A 16443-nucleotide genomic window follows, 5' to 3' on the forward strand; every position below is an offset into this window, starting at 1 on the left:
CAATGCTTGTATTGCTGCAAGAGGTGCACATTTCGAACAAAATCTTCATTAAAAAGTTTATAAATAAAATAATTAAAATAATAAATTAAATATATTTTTTTCTTTTTTCGTGATTTCCTGCGAAACAAAGCAAAAAGGAGCATATGTCTATAGGACTTTTTTTCTTAGTTTTTTACTCCTCTACACGCTCCCGAAGTTTTGCCATTTAATTTGGAAACACCCTGTATATATAATATATTATATATCATTTTATCCGAAATAAAATGTTTATATCTATGAAAGTTCATTGCATATTATTAATTTAAAAAATCTAAAATACTTTCTCAGATATGTGATAATCGAGTTTTGTAGAATAAGATTGTCGTTGAAAAAGGTACAATCTCAGCCTTACCATCACTGGCGATCGATTGAGTCGATAGCAGAATGGGTTCCATTTAAATTTAGTGGCCAGTTTATTTCGCATAAAAGAGGAATCAGGAATCATTTATACTAGAGTGAGAGTATCGTGATATTGTTCGGAAGGATGCTTCAAAGTTTGGAAATTGAACTTAGTCGGGACGTTAGGATGAAAGTCTTAAACTATTCTCGGAGGAAACATTATCGGATAGCAAAAAAACGTACGGTTCTCCCACAGAGAATGCAAAAACGTAAATTGCAAAAGTTGGATTTAAAATACATGAAATCGAGGAGTCATGTTACAGAATTCTTTTTTTAAGACCATTATATTTACTTTTAATTGGAAATTTTAATTGAATATAATGTAAATAAAAATATAAACTCGGATATAAAGGACCCCACACGTTTCTTATGGAAAAATATCCCCGGTCAAATTGCTCCGTTTTGAGATATGTTGTACTTCTTGTGATTCTGAACAAATGTCTCCATTGCCACATTCACATAAAATCAACAGATAAAAAGATATAGCGCTTTGAAGTCACAGAATTTGAGTGCCGTCATACTTCCTTAAGAAGATAACTTGATGCTTTCTTTTATGTGTAATATACATATACAACGTTTGTTTAACGTGAGTCCTCTCGTCTCTCACATTCTTAATTATGTATTAATAATGCAAAATCTATGTTCCGCGGTGATCGCTTATTTTGTACTGTGAGTTGCGATTTACTTACAAGAAAATACGGGATTTACTAAATGTAAACAAAACGCGCAGCGGTTGTCCGCGTGCGACACGCAATCATGCACGAACGTTACGCGAGTAACCAGTCACATATGAAACAAAAACAAGAACAAGGAGAGTAAGAGGACAATGTAATTGATGAATGTGTGTATGTGTGTGAAAATTACATTCAAGAATACATGCGCTATATCTTTTTATCTGTTGATTTTATGTAAATGTAGCAATAGAGACATTTGTTCAGAATCACAAGAAGCACAACATATCTCAAAACGAAACAATTTGACCGGGGATATTTTTCCATAAGAAACGTGCGGGGTCCTTTTATACTTTATCTTGAAAGAAAATGATCTCATCAGAGAATCCTAAAAAATTTATGTTTTAGCAAAATATATAAACCGGATAACATATTAGTCAGTGAGTAATTATCATCCGATTTATCAAATTGATTAGTTGTTATAAATTTTTGATGTTACCTTTAATATGTTTTATGAATTTAAATTTATTTTTACGAAATATAAGAATAAAAAACAAATATTTCATTAACAATAAAAATATTAACAATAAATAATAAACTAAATAGGAACATTGCTCTGTGTTCCTATTTGTCTATGCTAATAATATTTCGTAATTGAAAAACATCTTCTTTCTCATTAATCAGCATTTGTATTTTAACTCGATTTCATTAACAATAAATAACAAAAAATGGCAGAAAAATATATTATCTAATATTATAATTTTTTATTTTTATTTATTAATTTGTTAATTTTATAAAATAAAAGGACGATAGTTTATTAAATTGCAATGAAGTTATGGATTCAGAAAGCTTAATAAGTCTTAGAAAGCATTATTAACAAAAAATTGCAAAAGTTCGTTAGATTCCAAGACACTTTATTGCCGTCTAAGATACCATACCGTCTAACATTCTTACATTGGAATGGTTCGAACAGTTAGAAGGGACGATAAATTTCGAGGATTTCGTTGGATTCGCATTCGGAGATGCTCGAAGGTTCGAATGGTGGTAGCAAGAACGGGCCTATTATCAATTGTCTGCGATAAGGAAGGACCGGTCGGCAGGAAAGCCCATTTAGGATGGATATATCCCTGTGGATGAGAGAAATCCTTTGTGTAGTTCGGAACTTCGCCCTCGAGAGATCTTAAGCTGCACACTCGAAATTCGAGGACAGAGCCCGTCAACGATGCTATCGACACCTCGATGTTCAGTCATTGATGTTCATTAAACGTGATTTCATTATAGTCTCTCTCTCTCTCTCCCCCCTCCCTCCCCCTTACTCACTCACTCGCTCACTCACTCATTCTAGTCCTCTTGTTTAAGGTAAGTTAGAGTGTCCGTAAATTAGATCGAACAGGATATCGAGTATCTCCTGCTTCTCTGACACAATAAAATGACTTTAGGTAGTGTGGATTATACTGCATATTCAGTATAATCCACAAAGATTTACGAAAGATTCACAAGATATATTTATACATAGTTAAACTTAGACTGAACATTGCATCAGATAAAATGCTTACCCTAATATTTTAATATATTATATTTTAATACGTTTTGATAAAATGTATATAAATAATAAAATATATAAAAGATATTATCATATCAAGAAATATTTTTGAGCCATCGCAATATATAATGTTTTATAACTGTTTACACTTAACACACACGCACACGCACACACACATACACACGTCGAACAATTGGGATTATCTAGTACGAAAGTACCTTTATTCGCGTTCGCAGCGATGATCCACGTCCATCTCTAGAACGACACGCTTATTTAAACTCACGTGTGACTTTATAATACCGCATTGTCCCACGACACAATGAATATTGTTTGCGTAAAATCTCAAAGTTAATACTGACCTCGTTGCTCGATGATGAGACCAGTTGGTCGTTTTAGATATTTCTTGACGGTGACACACTGATTACTGATAGAAAGATGAACGGCGCTATTATGTATTATTGAAGCACGAATACTCTTCAATTTTTGACATTATGGAGGATCTATTATTTTTATGAACTTTAGAACTAATTAATGATTAACACGATTGCAAGTGAAAGACAAATCAATATCGACACTTGTATTTGCATTCACATCAACTCACGCGCCAAGTTGATATCAGCATCAACTCACATCAGTATACATTACAGCTGTCGATATTCGTCCCATATTTGACCTCTCTTGCTATCATTGCCGTGTACACAAGCGTTCAAATAGCAATGCTTCTCAAATAGCATTTAACGTAGCCATGGGGCTACTGACGAATGTGCTTTGCGCCCAATAAAAATATTGAACACATATGCAATTGTTGTCCGCCGACGCGATGTCCCAGAGCGCCTTTGTGCAAGCTTTAAATAAACGTGCTGCGGTGCATGCGATTTGTGACCCGTATCAGGAAAAATGCTGACAGAATTACAATTAGGTAAATACAGATTTAATTTAAAGAAATATATTTAGTGTTTTTGATATCCTAAATGCATACGGATTAATAAATTGCGTTATCGATTGTTATTAATTATCAACCATTAGTACGCTTGGCGTACTAATCTATCTTTGTTATTTGATGTCATATGACTTATTGTATTTCCATTCATTAAGAAAAAGAAATCTTTATTTTTTAAAGTAATTTTGTTATATTTTGCAGCATATACATACATTTTTTAATTTAACATTAAATTGAATATTTAATTAAATTAATAATTAAATATCAATTTAATGAAATTTGATGTCTACAATAATAATATACACGATTACGATAAACAATAGTTATTCTAAAACTAATATTTAACTAAGTTTGATATAAACTAACATGCTTGTTCTAAAATTCCATTGCTCTTTACAATGCTGGTCTCGTCAACACCTAGCCGGACAGCAATTTTGATCATAATGGATATCACGTTTTCAAATGCGTTCGTGCGAACATATGGAGAAGGCCGTAAACGTACGATACTTTCGGCACTTTGAATAATGTCGATCGATAGTAACAGTCGCTATTTATCTGCTTTTAAACAATGCAAATTACAATTACGGCCCAACTACGAGGACAGCTTGCCGCGCCGAAGCCATTCGCGTTATTTACCGTAAAAGCAAGCGCACTGTTATTCCATTATCAGGCGTGAGTGTAATTATCTCGCTTATCGTGTCTTTCTGATGGCTACCATAGCTGGCATCTCTCAGATAGTGTGGTTCAGTATAAACGACAATATCTAGCGTTCAACAAAATCGTTCCATCACGAAGAATGAAAGCATGCGAATGTATCATCTACACGATTCGTATCAAATGATAATACTATGCCTATGTTTTTGACGTTCACACTTTTTACTGTTACGTGACGCTGTGTATATAAAATTTAAATAAAGAAATATATATATAAATCATTCAGTATATTAAGTAGGGATTCGCTCGCGTCTATGCTGCAAAATTGCTGCTATCGATGCCGCATCTGTCATTTTTTTCCATCCCTTTTACTCTTTCCATCTTTCCTGTCCACGCCGCGCTTCGCATCCCATTTTTCCGCCAATTTATATTCCGCTTAAGCGTCGAAAGAAGCATTTTCTTTAGCCCTCGCAAACACAGGCGAGCGTTCTCTATAATCCGTGTCGAGGACACGAGTTTAAGGCTGCGCATACTAGCTCAGTTAATATTCACGGCTCGGCTTTGTACCGTGTTTAACGTTACACCGTTTGAGTTTGTGAACTTTAGGTGATAAAAGTATTACTCTTTTTACTCGCAAAAACACCATTCGTGAGAAATAATAACCCTTAAGTGAATTGTATGCATATCATTGAGAGCGAACCGTCTAACCATAGCCAGCATAATAATTCTGCTTAATTACTATCTCGTAAATTACCGCAATAACATGCTGACATTATTTATCCGGATTTACTGATAAAAATCTTTGCGGCAATTTATCCTAAAAAGAACAGACGAAGGCAAAGTTTTTTTGCACGACTATTTATACAAAGGCCATAAATAGAGTAAGAATATAATACCATTATATATGAATTATGTAATATTTTTTATTTTTACGGTTAATTGAAAGGCAATATGTATATATTACATCATACATTTATCGATTCTATCGTTCATATTTTTAAGCTTGATAATATTATCGCCTATTATAATGTATGTATTTGATTAAACGCGTATTCGAGAATTTGTATAGTTAAACGTATCGTTGATAGAGTTAATCAAGTATAATAAATTGATGGAAAATGAATTAAATAAAGGAATCTAATTAAACTTAATATAAAGCATTTAATAATTATGAATGATATTACTATTAAATGTTATTAACTTATCCGAAGAGTGCTTTTTTTGTTATTAATTTATTTATTGTTAAATGAATCAATATTAATTTAAATTAAGATTGATTGAATAAAAAATTAATTAATATTGTTTGCAGTCTTAGCAGCATACAGTATCTATCGTTTTGCGGTATGAACTCTCTCTCTCCCTCTCTCCTCCCCCCCCCCCCCCCCCCCCAAAAAAACTCTCTCTCTCTCTCTCTCTCTCTCTTCACGTTATTAAGTCCGTTTATATATTAATTGGTGATTTTCCATGAATGTTGCTTTGTGTACCAACCACAATATTTAATATAAATTTTTAAATATGTAACACATATTGAAAAACACTTTTTCTATCAAAATTTTTTTTGTCAGAGTACTACATTTTGTAAAATAGTTACGGTTTAAGATCTATTCGATATATTGCTAAGGTATACATGATTTAAAGTATGAAGTGGAATAAAGTTTGCGTCCGCTATTAATTTTAAAATAATTGCGAATGAGTTGGCATCTCGTGAACGTTGTTTAAAAAATGTGGTTTTTACGTAAAACACATGGCCGTGTGAAAAGAGGAAAATCGCCGTTGTGTCTCGAAGTAACTTTGGAACTGCGCCACAATTAAAATAGAACTTGGGACTCTCTGAGACAAAGGTACCAGACGTTACGGAAGAAAAACGCACTCGGTGAGACTACAAAATTAATATCACCACTTAACGTACGACATGTATGTTTCGCGATGCGTCTTGAGCATCTCTCGAAATTGCCGTGGATGCACGCCTTTTCCGTCGTTGTATTGCGACGTGTATCATCCCCTTTTCCATTGTTTACGTTGATCGTTTTACTTCTTTGGCCGTGCCATACATACTCATTTTTTTTCAGAATTTTCAAAAGAGATAGTATTGTATGGGAGCTTTCCAACAAGCGACACTGTGAGACACGGCGATCACCTCATCCGTGTTTAACATTGGCGAACAAGGATGCAATGATTCACCGTGCTACACCGTGTCATCTGTGCCTCTTGTTGGAAAGCTCCCTGTAGCACGTGATATATATTTTATTGTATAAATTGAAAGCTGCAACGCGATACGTGTAAACAAAATTACGATTGTAATACCTCCTCCCTTATATAAGAAAGAAATTATATACCATTCTTATTCTACAAACGACTATGCCTATATCGATTACTAGAAAAGACAATATCTCGGTTTTATTCTTATCAGGATTCTTATCAAATTGCAAGCTTCTTCATTAAATATTTATCTTAATGATTGTTTAAAATATAAATAAGAACTATTAAAAGTTTTTATATTGTGTATATATTAATATGAAAAGCACACATTACAAAAATTCTCACTAAATTTATAAATAATTATTAAAATAAGGTTTCTCTCTGTAATCTGAAGAATGTTATGAAATGTTCTCAGGTGTATATACCCAACTAGCGTCCCTAGATTACATTTCGTTTAATTAAATGAGAGTGAATAAGATATAAGATGCAGGCGTATCATATACAGGTTTGTAATTTAAAATTTAATAACGTTAAGAACTTGATTTCTTTTCCTTTCACTAGTGGGACCAATGCCATAAAAGCGAATAGATGGTTTCTTTTCAATGATCGAAAGCCGACTGTAACAGTAATCCGATTATAGGGACGCTACACATATAGAGGATTCTGCCGCTTTTTGCAGTTTAAACCTGTAATCCTGATCCGATCGTGGAGAATTAAGACGACGATTACGTACTTGACAGAAAGAATAAGAAGAAAAATAGCGACTGCTCTCGTTGAGATACGTACGTATACGTATTTACAGTCAAATACAAATCTCTGAAGTTGTAAATAAGAATGTAGAAATATGAACATTTTATGAACATTTTTGTTTTACATTACTTATACATCTCAAAAGTAATGTCCACAACAAATTTAAAAGAGCATGTTCACATTTATGAAAATAATATATAAGTCTTTCTCTCCGGCACCATTTCCTTGAATAATATAGAGAAATCCGGCCGTACCAAATAGGCAAAATTTTAAACTTTCAGCCCTTTGTCTCAACAAGTGCAACTGGAGATGAAGTTGCGAGAATTCGTAGCGACAAAAGTTGATAAACATTAAAGTAAAGTAGAACATTTTCTGCTTGAAGTTATGTACTGTTCCGTTTTACACTGGTGTTATCATCTTAAAGTTAATTAAATTCAAGACACGCAAATTCAAGAATATAGTGAATTTTAGGCCATAAATTTTCTGTTATTGAACATTTTTAAGAAAAGTAATTAAATAAAAATAACAATACATGTCATATTGTAATAATGAAATGTATTGTATATTCACTATAACTTAGGTTATAATCTGTCGACTTTAGAGTAGCAATTCATAGCAAAAAGGAGACATTTTTCATTGTTCCGTGAATCCCGAAAATCCGAATGCAATCCGCTTAGAGAAATAAAACGTAGCATCCACGTATCGATTACGTTGGCTTCTTTCCGCCCTAGGTGTAGAGAACTCAGACATCACGACTGGTACCTTTTTCGTTCAAAGCGAGAAACTGGGTCAAGCGAAAGTGTCTGCTTTTATTCTCCGGTAACGGAGAAATATATATGAAGATGAAATAGCGGACCTTTGTTGGGCGATGGGCGTTGACAAAGCACGAATAAAAGATTACTTTGTTCGTATTTTTACGTATATTTTTCATTTGTAAGTTTCGGAAAACAAGGCACAGCGTATACTGACGCATGAGCGAGATAACGTTTCTGCTTGTTCCAGTTGATAAGAGAAATCTTTCAAGATTCAATCGTCTGTACGTTCAAACGGGTAGAATCGTCGTTGGACGAGCGAAATGGTGACGAAGAGAAGGCAGATTGATTGGAAAATGCTATCGTTTTATTGTCATCGATATTCCACCGTGAAACGTCTCTTCTTGCTGTCATACTGTGACAAGCATGTATCTTTCTAGGGATTTCATACATAATGGTTTTATACCTTATGGCTATTTATTTTTTTTGCATTTATTGTAACACATTTTAATATTTTTATTTTGTTAACATTTTATCCTTATTTTAACTATTGTTTTTAAACTTGTTTAAGTTGTTTAGTCAGCTAATTCTTATCTCTCACACACACACACACACACACACACACACACACACACACACACACACACACACACACACAACGTTATTATGCACTATTAATTTAATTAATATACTTTTACATTATTTATTTAATGAGAGATGAGAGAGTACTATCATAGAAAACAATTACCATTTCATTCAATTATGTATCTTCTTTTCGTTGTGCTATTAATATATGAATCATTGAAATAATCAGAATTTTTTATGTTTGTGTGTGTGGGGGGAGGGGAGAGAGAGAGAGAGAGAATCTATGTACAAGTGCGCATCTCACATTTTTATATTTATTAACTTTACTAAAATGAAAAATTAATGAAAGTTAAAAGCAAGTCATCGACTGATAACAAAGTTTCGATTCACTTGTCAGTAAGTTTCGTCCGAAGAAATTCTTTTTCCTTTAAAACAGCTACTTCCTGATAGAAGGAGATCAAATTCCCCGCTTTCTTTGTGATTCTATTGCGGACCAGTCGTCGAGATCGGATAGAGTTCTTAATTTTCCAGAAAAATATAATCGAGGAAAAAATACTGAGTTTCTTTCGTTTTTTCTAAAGAATACGGAAAAATTTTAAAAACACTTTTTGAAAGTGTTCTTAATTTTCCAGAAAAATAAAATCAAGGGAAAAAATTTGTATTTTTCGATTTTTTTTCCAGAAAAATACGGAAAAATTAAAAAAAAATCTCTCTTATAGTATTCTTAATTTTCCGGAAAAATAAAATCGAGGAAAACACTAAATTTTTTCCATTTTTTCCAAAAAAATATTCTTTTAATATGTTCTTTTTCGCCAATATTTGAATTAAATTAAATTAAATTAAAAAAATTATTTTATTTAAAAAAATAGATTTGTTTCGAATTTCAAATACAATGATACGATTAATACGAATTACGAACAATACAAACGAGTACGAAGAAACAAACGATTAATATGATTACGATATTTACGAACATATCTGCAAACTCTTTGTCGTATAGTTCAGCAATGTAATAACAATAACATCCTTATAAGAAAATTCTTTTTCCATACTCTTAAACTTTTTACACGGTTTATCAATCTTCTTTTTCTTTTCATATTGGAAAGAAACGGCCAAAAGGATAAATATTTTTGTGCAGAAGATTCAGTTCTAGAATATAAAAAAAGAACAAACTTAAGATCTGTCCTCCTTGCTTACACTTTTTGCACTCAGCGTCTTCGCTGTTTCTGTTTTCAACATTCGATGTTAAAGGAAAAAAGGCTGGAAAAATATGGCAAAAAAAACCGAAAAAAAAACTCGTTTTTTTTCCCTAAATTTTCCGAGAATTTATTCAGACTAAAAACACTAGTATCGGATATTATACATATAGTCGTGCATCGTACAGGACGATCACAGCGAAATGATGTATCGATAGATCGATTGAATTTTTTTCTGAGAGATAACGATGTGAAGATAATTTTATGATCTCTCGGTGTCACCGCGCAATCAAGATTTCCCTTTGATTTATTTTTATTAAGAGCGTGTCTCTTCTATAGGAGAGTAACAGGGATTTTAAGCCACTTTTATGTTACTTTAATCTTATTACACCATGGTATGCTAGATCTTTTAGTATAATTACAAAGTAAGTAACGCAATATTTGAAATGAATTTAAAAGAGATATTATCTATAGATATAAGCCTGCTTTTTATGTACATTTCTGTTGTAAATTTAACATATAATACTATAATACGAACTCTTTTCATAAGCAAGTTACATATATTACTCATTTACTAAAAAATTGCTAGCTTTGCTTTTAATTATGATACGAGAAGTAATCTAATAGTGTGGAAAGCAGGAGGAAGAGAAATGCATCCAAGATAAATATAAATGGCACGTAAGAGACTCGAGACTGTCGAAGGAAGAAGTATTGCGCAAATGGTGCTTTGAGAGAGAATCGGTGGAGCTATTATATGCGACATAGTCGAGTGAGATGAAGATACGGGACCCATCACCCCGGGCAAGCGTATGCACTCTGCCAAGTAGCTTCTTCTTGCGCCACCAGAGAGTAAGACATGGTTATATTGTGCACTCAAAGTCTTCTTTACATAGGCCGCTTTATTAGTTCAATAAAATAGGATTACTTAGCTACGGTTTATAAGAATTGTCGGCTTTACTGCGCTACGCGAAACTATAAAAAGAAGGAGTCAACTCCTCACCCATTCTGGTTCTACATGCAAAAGCTGAGACGTAACGAGATATATTATTGTTAGCGCTACAGCAGTAAAATGGAACTAAATCTTGGAACGGATGAATTTTATATCAACATTTGTGTAATAATGATTCAATTTTATGCACCGTGCATGTTTTACTTATCTGAAACATATACATAGGATAATCCGAGTACGTTATAATATAAAAATACACTGTAAAAAATAAAATGTTAATTTTAATTTAAAGATATTTAGTGGACTTTCTGAGACATGTAAAAATGTTAAAATTAACACAAAAATGTTAATTTTAACATTTTCGCATGTCTCGGAAAGTCCACTAAACGTCTGTAAGTTAAAATTAACATTTAATTTTTTACAGTGTAATAGAAATCTCGTATTATTAATATATACCTAAATTTGTACATGTACTAAGAAAGTTATAAGCAATACAGGATTGAAGTACTGGTGAATTTAACCTGTTATTACTGAGATGGGTGCGCGAGGATTGTTTACAAGAACGCATTTCAAGCTTTACTCGATACCGCGACTTGTTTATCTTTTTATCGGACAATGTTCTTTGCTCTACGTGTGACAGTAGTCGTCTCTATCTGCTTTTCCAAAAAACAAAAGAATTTAAGAGATGACTTTTCATTTTTTTTTATTGTTCTCTCACAAAATCTAGCACATCTTAGAAAATATCCTGTCGTTATTATTTATATTATAATATTTTCTTAATAAAGTATCAAAGGACTTCACAAACATTTTACTGCGTCCTTGTATAATTAAAGCCAATTATTTGCGTGATATTATTTACAAGAAACATTTAAATTTTGTTTATACCATTTTTATTAAGTCCACAGAAATGTCTGGATTTTGTCAATAGAATTCGGTACGTGATCGCGCGAATAGAATCAACGGTACGATGAATATTCTGTAATAATTTTTCTTACGGAAGATTTGCGATGAATCTCAAGATTTCACGATACGGTTACATTTGTGAACCATGCAAGTGTAATAAGCTCATGTTTTCCCAGTTTAGTTTATGTATACTTTATATACTTATATCTACGTTCGCGCGCATGACTTTACGCTTGCGAAAAATTTCACGTGGTTATAAAGAAATCAAGAAGTCGGTACGTAAAGACGAGGTCAAAGAGAATTACGACGAGATGAGAGTAGCTGTAAGACGCTAATGTAAAATGCCGTACACGATTTCCAGTGCGCTATAGTGAAAATGTACGCAAGCTATTGATCCCCTTTTGTACTCGACAGTCAATAGAATACTACACTCAGTCTCTCTCTGTCTCTCCATATTTTTTCATTTATGAAAAACTTAAATCTCTTGAAGTGGCAAGATTGAATCTACGAACTTCCTTCTCTCTCTAAAAATAAATCAGTATATTATTACTGACTTCAGTGCTATACTTATATGTGATTATATATCAGCGAATATTTACTGTTTTTCAGTAATAATACACTGATTCATTTTTATTAAAAATTATGATTTCTACAGATTAAATCTGCAGAAAATCATAACCTCTAAAAGTGAATCAGTGTATTATTATTGAAAAACATTCGCTGATGATTACGTCAGTTATAAGTGTAGCATTGAAGTCAGTAAGGTAGTAATACTAATACACTGATTCACTTTTAGAGAGGTCATTCATAATTTTTTACAGAATATATTATAGGATTATTAATTACATAATTTCCTATTAAAATATTAAATACGATGTTATTGTTAAATTTATTGCAACTACTATTATTTATAAAATTGATAAATTGATAAATAAAATTGATTTATAAAATTAATTTATGTAACTTATAAAATTATATAATACGTTGGTTTCACGTTATCTAAATCATTTTAAGTCAGTGTTTTACGGTAGCTTTTACATGTGTTAATATTGCATTATTGAAATAAATATGAAGATATTGAAGATTATGTAAAATTGTCGCACAGCCACAACGAATAGTGCATCTTATTGACCAAAATGCATTGAAAACTTCAAAATGTTGACTTAAATTTCAGCGTTATTCAAGCGAGATACCTCCGAACGAAACTTTGAGACGTAATGTCACCTAGAGAATATGCTTCTGTTTTTTTTATTTCCGTTCTACCTGCGAATGACCGAGGATGTGAAATTTTATGCATCAGCACCGGGCTATGCTTGTCACCTCCGGCGCGGGCTGGTCTATAAAATATTCAGATAAGATCTGTCGGTATACGCGGTTTCACCCTCGGAAGCTTAGCGTGTGCACGCGTGGGAAATAAAAGTGCGCTCTATGGAAATTGGAAATCGACGATGCCAACATCGACATACCTATACTTCCGTAGGGATTTTAATTTATCATTCTTGCACGAGCTTTATTAATTAGAGAAAACGTTTTAATGTAGATTATATGTGGTTGCATAAAAAAAGCTCGATGAATCACAATTACGAAAAATATAGAAAAAAAATAAATCTCATAATTATAGTGAAAAAGTATTAATGTCGGTATTTTATTTGGCGAAGAACATTAATTTGTAACACATAAAAAATGCAATAATAGAAAAAAACATGGGAAAATTAAACATACTGTGTGCACCATTTTAAAACTACGTGATCGTAATTCCAGGCCAACGTGAGATATGACTTTGAGAGAGTTTTGACTTGCCACTAGACTCGTAATTGGGACTGGTATCCCGATGGAGCTGTTTCATAATTCAAACGTATGCACGGCTTTTCCCGATAACGCAAAAATTTGAAATAAATCAGTGTCGAGAGTACAGCGCGCATTAAACACATGTGTATATCGGGAAATCACGTCGTTAATTTCAACCACATATGACAGATATCTTATTCGTCTTTCGATAGATTAACGTTACAATAGTGCAAATATAATACTGACAAAATAAGCGTTTGCTTTCATTGATCAAAAGAAATATAAAAATAACATATAATTTACATAAAATGCAATTGAAATTTTTTCGTTATATTATATGCTTTCGTTTTGTAAATATTATTGGAAATAGAATTATTCAATGTTAAAAGTATATCAAAATCTATTATTTTAATAATAATGTTTTGCTTTTCTTGCACCTCTAATACTCCGCTTTCTATCGTAACAAGACAGAACGTTCTTGCAATCTGCAACGTGACATTGTAAGCGAAAACCGACGTCATTAAGTGTGCTATACAATTTTCGTGAAGAACGTTGTGCACTACACCATTTATGAATTCGGTTTATAAAAAGAGCTTTACTGAAGATTGGAACAAATTTAAAAGTGAAACGAAATTGGTATGATTGTCCAATCGGAAAAACATAAATGCAACTTAAAAATAAAAACAAATACACGAAAACTACATATTTTTCATGAGTATTTTGATTGTTTGTCACTTATTAATTTTTAGTCTTATTATTTATGAAAAATCGAAGGAATTTAACTTTCTTTATTGATCTTTATTCCCTATTATTTCATATAAACCACACTTGTCTCGCAAATCGCAACGTGACATCGGATATCAAGACGATATCCAGCGTCCGGTACATGTACGATTCCCCACGAGATATACCATATACGTATGAATGTGTGTGTAAAATCGATCATATAGTTATATCTTAGAATACATGTATTGTGTCAGTGACACTAAACTTCAAATAGTTCGTTTAAACCCTGAGAAGAAGGATAACGGGAACGTGGAAAGAAAAGTATTGTATATTTAAAAGCTGAATGAAATTAATCAAAGCTTCTAATTTACAACGAAAAAAGAGCACTATTTTTCCATAGAAAGTAAAGTTTTGTATTTCTTTTAGATTTATCATTGTTGAAAGAACAGATATTATAAAACTATTATCTGCACAGACACGATGAAATGTATTAATGAATATCGAGTAGAAATATTATTTGTGCAATTAAAATTTTTTATTCGATTATGTCTTTTTATATTAAAGTTTGAAACAGAATAATAATTTTGTTTGATGTCTGAAACCTAAAATTGAAAGGATAAAGTCTTGCTCGATAATTTAAATCACTTATAACAGGAATGATGTAAGTAGATCTACATTTTATATATCTTATATATTATACATTTCGAAATTATCTCATTAATGTTGCACGGCAGATGAAATTGCGGTTCTTATGTCTTATGCGTGTACGTTTTACCGTGCACTTGGAACGATAGTATGATGCAATAAAAATTGCTTTTCCCGGGGAATCCACATTAATGATTAATTTTACCTATTTTGTTTTATGCAAAAAGCATTCTGCTAATTACAATTAAACTAAAAATTCATTCAATTTAATCCTCCATGATTTCTAACAACAAGTATTTCTTTCCCTGTATATAATTATTTTGCATTATACTCGATCAATTATTGTGATAAATGGAACATCGTCGGACTTTATGATATTATGGAGCATAATTAGATCATGAAATAATGATCTGTCGATCGATTATAATGCAAACATAGCAAACGTATATTGTAAAATTAGAGAACTAGCGGTAGAAGAAATAATACGAAGTACATTGAAATACAATGTCTGTGAGTTTCATTGTCACAAAATTACTTCCATATATCTATGAATTTTACTCTCCATTTTATATACTATATTAATTCGCGGATCTCAATGCCGATAGCATATTCGAAAAGGTCGACAGATCATTATTTCATAATCTAATTATGCTCTTCGAATATCATAAAGTCCGATGGGGTTCCATTTATCACGATAATTGATCGAGTAGAATGCAAACGTATATTGGACCTTCTTGACTGTTATTCACATTACTTACAATAGGACTATGTCGATGGGCGAGTTAACGATTAATTCGCTCTGGAATTCGACATTTCTTTTACGAAATCTCTTTACTAGCAGATAGATGCGGCCGACGACCTTCTCCAACCTCCTGTTCGTTTTTTTTATCTTCCGGAAACTACCGCTTTTTCCTCTCGTCTTTGTTTTAAGCACAAAAGAACGATCTCGAGTATTCTGAATTGCGCAAGCCAGGGATGTAATTGCCCGTACATATCCCGTAGAAATCGTGGAATCTAAAAACGGTACGAGTTCTTTGTACGCACATGAACGGTGATAATTCTCTGTGCTTTTAACAAAATCGGTCGGTATTGGCGATGTCGTTATCACGCTAACCCGCGTATTCGAGATATTTGTACATAGTCCCGAACGTTACGTCGAAATCGTTATATTGCACAAATATCCGTTATACATGGTTGCTATTTGGTTTTATATTGAAACGTGCGCAGCTACTCTGCAAAAACTAACGAGACGGGTGGTTGCGCAAATGAAAAAAAAAAAGATTAGAATTAACTACGATTTTGTGCATTGTACCGTTATACATTTTTGTTAATCGTAAGCAAGTAGCGATACTCAGTTATAAGTTAAATTTTACCATGGCGACGCCTTTGAAAGGAGTGTGGGACGCGCCACTAGTTAATCAATACGTAACGGATTCAGTAGGTATATTTGCACGCTCTAAGGACGCTAGCAATCGTTAATTTTATTTCATCTTGATTTCCATTTCCGTGGAAGACTAGTTTCAAAATAGGATTTATCCTGCGCGTGTTCTGATATTTATCAATAGCTTTTTCGAAACAGTCAGAAAAAAATTGTAATAAGATCATCAATTAGGAAGATTTTTTTTACTACAATAGAATATATAAAGTTTCTATTGAAAAATTGTAAATAATTAAAAGCATGAGTTACAAAACAAAATTTTTACT

At 32.4% G+C, this 16443-nt stretch overlaps 1 protein-coding gene across 2 annotated transcripts in view; it reads left to right on the plus strand.

The window, feature by feature from the left end:
• Nucleotides 1–16443, plus strand: part of Sol1 — a 256251-nt gene that overhangs the window by 99661 nt on the left and 140147 nt on the right. The gene's annotated exons all lie outside the window — the stretch shown is intronic.

Source organism: Mycetomoellerius zeteki, unplaced genomic scaffold (genome assembly GCF_001594055.1).
Source record: "Mycetomoellerius zeteki isolate Tzet28-1 unplaced genomic scaffold, Tzet1.0 scaffold323, whole genome shotgun sequence".
In the NCBI taxonomy this organism is placed as follows: Eukaryota; Metazoa; Arthropoda; class Insecta; order Hymenoptera; family Formicidae; genus Mycetomoellerius; species Mycetomoellerius zeteki.